We start from the raw sequence: 6,652 nt of genomic DNA on the forward strand, positions 1-6,652 counted from the left end.
CCACTGTGAACAGTGTGGGAAGAGCTTTGTCACCAAAAACTACTTTGCGATACACCGGCGCACCCACACCGGGGAGAAGCCCTACCACTGCGCAAAATGCGGGAAAAGCTTCAGCCACCGCAACAGCTTCCAGAGACACCAGCGCATCCACACACTGGAGAAACCGTACAACTGTCAACAGTGCGGGAAGAGCTTCACGCAGTTGAACAACCTGCACCGACACCAGCGCGTGCACACGGGCGAGCGGCCGTTCCTCTGCCCGCGCTGTGCAAGGAGCTTCACGCGCTCCAGTCTCCTGAGGAAGCATCAGTGCATCCCAGCAACTGATTAACCTTACTGTGTGCGACTCTCTCACACAGGAGCAATTTGTCAACTTATCAAAAGGAATTTTGGAACAAAAAAAAAAAAAAAAATATATATATATATATATATATATATATATACATATATGCAGTGGAGCAAAAAGGTATTTAGTCAGCCACCAATTGTGCAAGTTCTCCCACTTAAAAAGATGAGAGAGGCCTGTTATTTTCATCATAGGTTCACCTCAACTATGAGAGATAAAATGAGGAAAGAAAATCCAGAAAATCAGTCTGATTTTTAAAGAATTTATTTGCAAATTATGGTGGAAAATAAGTATTTGGTCAATAACAAAAGTTCATCTCAATACTTTGTTATATACCCTTTGTTTGCAATGACAAGAGGTCAAACGTTTTCTGTAAGTCTTCACGAGCTTTTCACACACTGTTGCTGGTATTTTGGCCCATTCCTCCATGCAGATCTCCTCTAGAGCAGGGATGTTTTGGGGCTGTCGCTGGGCCACACAGACTTTAAACTCCCTCCAAAGATTTTCTATGGGGTTGAGATCTGGAGACTGTCTAGGCCACTCCAGGACCTTGAAATGCTTCTTACGAAGCCACACCTTCGTTGCCCGGGCGGTGTGTTTGGGATCATTGTCATGCTGAAAGATCCAGCCACGTTTCATCTTCAATGCCCTTGCTGATGGAAGGAGGTTTTCACTCAAAATCTCACGATACATGGCCCCATTCATTCTTTCCTTTACACGGATCAGTCGTCCTGGTCCCTTTGCAGAAAAACAGCCCCAGAGCATGATGTTTCCAGCCCCATGCTTCACAGTAGGTATGGTGTTCTTTGGATGCAACTCAGCTTTCTTTCTCCTCCAAACACGACAAGTTGAGTTTTTACCAAAAAGTTCTATTTTGGTTTCATCTGACCGTATGACATTCTCCCAATCCTCTTCTGGATCATCCAAATGCTCTCTAGCAAACTTCAGACGGGCCTGGACATGTACTGGCTTAAGCAGGGTGACACGTCTGGCACTGCAGGATTTGAGTCCCTGGCGGCGTAGTGTGTTACTGATGGTAGCCTTTGTTACTTTGGTCCCAGCTCTCTGCAGGTCATTCACTAGGTCCCCCCGTGTGGTTCTGGGATGTTTGCTCACCCTTCTTGTGATCATTTTGACCCCACGGGGTGAGATCTTGCGTGGAGCCCCAGATGGAGGGAGATTATCAGTGGTCTTGTATGTCTTCCATTTTCTAATAATTGCTCCCACAGTAGATTTCTTCACAACAAGCTGCTGACCTATTGCAGATTCAGTCTTCCCAGCCTGGTGCAGGTCTACAATTTTGTTTCTGGTGTCCTTTGACAGCTCTTTGGTCTTGGCCATAGTGGAGTTTGGAGTGTGACTGTTTGAGGTTGTGGACAGGTGTCTTTTATACTGATACCAAGTTCAAACAGGTGCCATTAATACAGGTAACGAGTGGAGGACAGAGGAGCCTCTTAAAGAAAATGTTACAGGTCTGTGAAAGACAGAAATCTTGCTTGTTTGTGGGTGACCAAATACTTATTTTACCGAGGAATTTACCAATTAATTCATTAAAAATCCTACAATGTGATTTCCTGGATTCTTTCCCCCCCATTCTGTCTCTCATAGTCTGTCTCTCAAGTGAACCTATGATGAAAATTACAGGCCTCTCTCATCTTTTTAAGTGGGAGAACTTGCACAATTGGTGGCTGACTAAATACTTTTTTGCCCCACTGTATATATATATATATACACACACACACACACACACACACACACGCTTGTGCACACAAGTTTACATATCCTGGGCAAATTTATGATTTCTTGGCCATTCTTCAGAGAATATGAATGATAACACAAAAACCTTTCTTCCACTCATGGTTAATGGTTGGCTGAAGCTATTTATTGGCAAACAACTGTGTTTACTCTTTTTAAATCAAAACGACAAAAGAAAGTACCCAAATGACCCTGATCAAAAGTTGACATACCCCAGTTGTTAATACCGTGCACTGCCCCCTTTAACATCAATGACAGCTTGAAGTCTTCTGTGGTGGTGGTGGATGAGGTTCTTTATTTTCTCAGATGACAAAGCTGCTCATTCTTCTTGGCAAAAAGCCTCCAGTTCCTGTAAGTTCTTGGGCTGTCTTGCATGAACTGCACGTTTGAGATCTCCCCAGAGTGGCTCCATGATATTGAGGTCAGGAGACTGAGATGGCCACTCCAGAACCTTCACTTTGTTCTGCTGTAGCCAATGACAGGTCGACTTGGCCTTGTGTTTTGCATCATTGTCATGTTTGAATGTCCAAAAACGTCCCATGTGCAGCTTCCGGGCTGATGAGTGCAAATTTTCCTCCGGTTTTTATCTGATAACATGCTGCATTCATCTTGCCATCAATTGTGGCCAAGTTTCCTGTGCCTTTGTAGCTCACACATCCCCAAAACATCAGTGATCCACCTCCGTGTTTCACAGTAGGAATGGTGCTCCTTTCATCATAGGCCTGGTTGACTCCTCTCCAAGTGTAACGTTTATGGTTGTGGCCAAAAAGTTCAATTTTGGTCTCATCACTCCAAATGACTTTGTTCCAGAAGTTTTGAGGCTTGTCTCTGTGCTGTTTGGCGTAATGTAAGCGGGACACTTTGTGACGTTTGCGCAGAAATAGCTTTCTTCTGGCGACTCGACCATGCAGCTTCCTTATTGTGCATCTTGAAACAGCCACATCACAATTTTTCAGAGAGTCCTGTATTTCAGCTGAAGTTATTTGTGGGTTTTTCTTTGCATCTCGAACAATTTTCCTGGCAGTTGTTGTGGCTGAAATCTTTGCTGGCCGTGGTTTGGTTTCAACAGAATCCCTCATTTTCCACTTCTTAATCAGCGTTTGAACACTGCTGATTGGCATTCTCAGTTCCTTGGATATCTTTTTATACCCCTTTCCTGTTTTATGCAGTTCAATTACCTTTTCTCGCAGATCCTTTGACAATTCTTTTGCTTTCCCCATGACTCAGAATCCAGAAACGTCTGTGCAGCACTGGATGAAAGATGCAATGGTCTGTCAGAAGCCCAGAAACTCACTGAGCTTTTATACACACACACTAATTACAAACAAACAGGTCACAGGTAGGGATGGGAACCTTGATTAGCCATTCAAACCTGTTTGTGTCAACTTTTGCGCATGTTATCAGGTCAAAGTCACTGGGGTATGTCAACTTTTGATCAGGGTCATTTGGGTACTTCCTTTTGTCATTTTGATTTAAAAAGAGTAAACACAGTTGTTTGCCAATAAATAGCTTCAGCCAACCATTACCATGAGTGGAAGAAAGGTTTTTGTGTTATCATTCATATTCTCTGAAGAATGGCCAAGAAATCATAAATTCTCCCCAGGGTATGTAAACTTGTGAGAACAAGTGTGTGTGTGTGTGTGTGTGTGTGTGTGTGTGTGTGTGTGTGTGTGTGTATATATATATATATATATATATATATATATATATGTGTGTGTGTGTGTGTGTGTGTGTGTGTGTGTGTGTGTGTGTGTGTGTGTGTGTGTGTGTGTGTGTGTGTGTGTGTGTGTATATATATATATATATGTGTGTGTGTGTGTGTGTATGAGACTTATGGTGTACAAGGGATGAACTCGGTCCAGAGGTGGTGAAGAGGACGTCTTGGAGGGATGTTTTCTCTGCACCGTTCTCTATCGCAGCCATTCGAGGGAAGGCGCCTTTCGACGCATGAGCAGGGGCGTTTCTCTGGATCCTTAGGGTTGAAGATAACAAATATAGATCAAGATATATGACAATGTAGTTCCCATTTTGACATGGTTGTATTGGTGACACGAAGCTTCCTTGCCGCCACTCGTTAAGTCCTCAACAAGATCATAGTGACATGTATGATGACGAGGGGTAGAAGAAACGTGTGTGAAATTAAGGGAAAATTTGGTATTTTCTTTGCACTTCACTGTTGAGGACCTAATTTCTAATAAATATATATATATATATATAGATGTTTTGTGTTTTTACCTCCAACTCTGCAGAATGAATCCAGGTGTCCCCCCTCCCCTTTTAAACAAGCCTTAAAACATAATTGATGGATGATCCCTTCATTTAGTTCAGGGGACAGCAGCTCGGACAAGAAGAAAGGGAATACCGTAAGCCGCCCCTGCGCTCAGAAATATTTCACTCGTGCTGAGGCAGAAGAGGCCAGAGAAGGTTTCCTGTTCAGCCCTTGGACTCCCCGATTTTGGTAAGATAAGACGTTGTTGTCGGGACACGGTTCCCCATTCATTGAATTCAAAAATTTTGACTGTTGTAAACCCTGTAACACTGGAAAGGTAATGTGTGTGAAGCTGCCTTATGTTGATTAATACAGAACTTATTTTTAACTTCAAAGGTTGGTGTTTTGGACCTCGCCGACATGACAATGGAATGAATGTTTCCACCCCCATGCTTCACAGTAGGTATGGTGTTCTTTGGATGCAACTCAGCTTTCTTTCTCCTCCAAACACGACAAGTTGAGTTTTTACCAAAAAGTTCTATTTTGGTTTCATCTGACCATATGACATTCTCCCAATCCTCTTCTGGATCATCCAAATGCTCTCTAGCAAACTTCAGACGGGCCTGGACATGTACTGGCTTAAGCAGGGGGACACGTCTGGCACTGCAGGATTTGAGTCCCTGGCGGCGTAGTGTGTTACTGATGGTAGCCTTTGTTACTTTGGTCCCAGCTCTCTGCAGGTCATTCACTAGGTCCCCCCGTGTGGGTTCTGGGATGTTTGCTCACCGTTCTTGTGATCATTTTGACCCCACGGGGTGAGATCTTGCGTGGAGCCCCAGATCGAGGGAGATTATCAGTGGTCTTGTATGTCTTCCATTTTCTAATAATTGCTCCCACAGTTGATTTCTTCACAACAAGCTGCTTACCTATTGCAGATTCAGTCTTCCCAGCCTGGTGCAGGTCTACAATTTTGTTTCTGGTGTCCTTTGACAGCTCTTTGGTCTTGGCCATAGTGGAGTTTGAAGTGTGACTGTTTGAGGTTGTGGACAGGTGTCTTTTATACTGATACCAAGTTCAAACAGGAGTGGTGCTGTGTTTACAATCGGTGAGGTTGTGCAAGGAAAGTGACGCGCGTTTTAAAATACGGTGCAATTTAGATGCAACACAGTAAACATGAATCCGAGATGAACGTGGGAACTCCCACGCCACCAAAACCTGCTGCGATTGTTCTCATCCATATACAAAGGAAACAGCTTGAACAGGGATCTGAGAAGGGAATTAAATAATACATCATAATGCAATTGTATTCTGTCAGAACCAGAGTATGGGGCTGCTGACCACTGCTAACTGGATTCATGTCTCTTTGTCCAAGTTCTTGGTTTTTTGGCCACATTTTGTAATTATTTCTGCAGTAAGCGGTGATAAACGTCCTCTTGTGCCACTGGCCAGTCTGGCCCAATTCATTTCATTCTGTACCATGATTTGAAGTGGCTTTTATTTTGAAATTCCACGTCAGAATGTGAAACGTGATGGGTGATACTACCACTCTGCAGTGGAATTATTCTGTTGGAACGTAGAGTTTCCTTTTTATTGGAGTTTGCCTTCATTTGCATTATATTTTGGTCTGTTCAGCCTCTTCTGGAGCGAGGCGCTCGGGGCAAGGCGCTTGGTGCGAGGGCGGTGCGCTTTCGTCCCGACCGCCAAAGGGCAAAGCTGTGACCAGCGCCAAAAAAAGTCTTTGGACTTGACAGGGTTTGGCAAAGGTTTTATTTGCCAACTTGCTCTGGTTGGTTGCAGGTCCGTCCAGTTGCGTCCAGAGACATTTTTGGTCTACGCCCGTTGTCAACGGCCCTCGGTGAATCGAAAACAAACCCAGAGCTTCTGGACGAATTAGCATCTGCAAAGGAGTCCACTGATGTCAGGCTCGCTTATCACAGGAAGTGTTGCAAAAGTCAAGGACCGCACATTCCACATTGTCTGAAGTTGTAATGACCCGTGTGAACGGATTTAATCACAGATTTGCAGCGGAAAATGGTTTCAAGTTACAAAAATAAATAAATAAATAAAATTCGTCCAAGTATCAAATTACATATTATGTGAGTTTTTCTTCCGTCACTTCAAGTTCAGAACACGGGCGTGTGAATATTTTTCTCAGTGGAAATGTCAACGTTCTGCTAAAGACTCATTGTGCCGGTTCAGATTCGCGCGCCGCAGCTTCTCGCTTCCTGTCCTGGAGCTCTGGTGTTTTGCGACGTACTCGCCTCCATACAACTGCCTCGCTGAGTTTCTCGGCTCTTTTGGCTCCGTCTTCATTTCGTCAAATCTTTTCTTGGTCTCTGCTC

Source organism: Zeus faber (assembly GCF_960531495.2).
Source record: "Zeus faber genome assembly, chromosome: 1".
Taxonomy (NCBI): domain Eukaryota; kingdom Metazoa; phylum Chordata; class Actinopteri; order Zeiformes; family Zeidae; genus Zeus; species Zeus faber.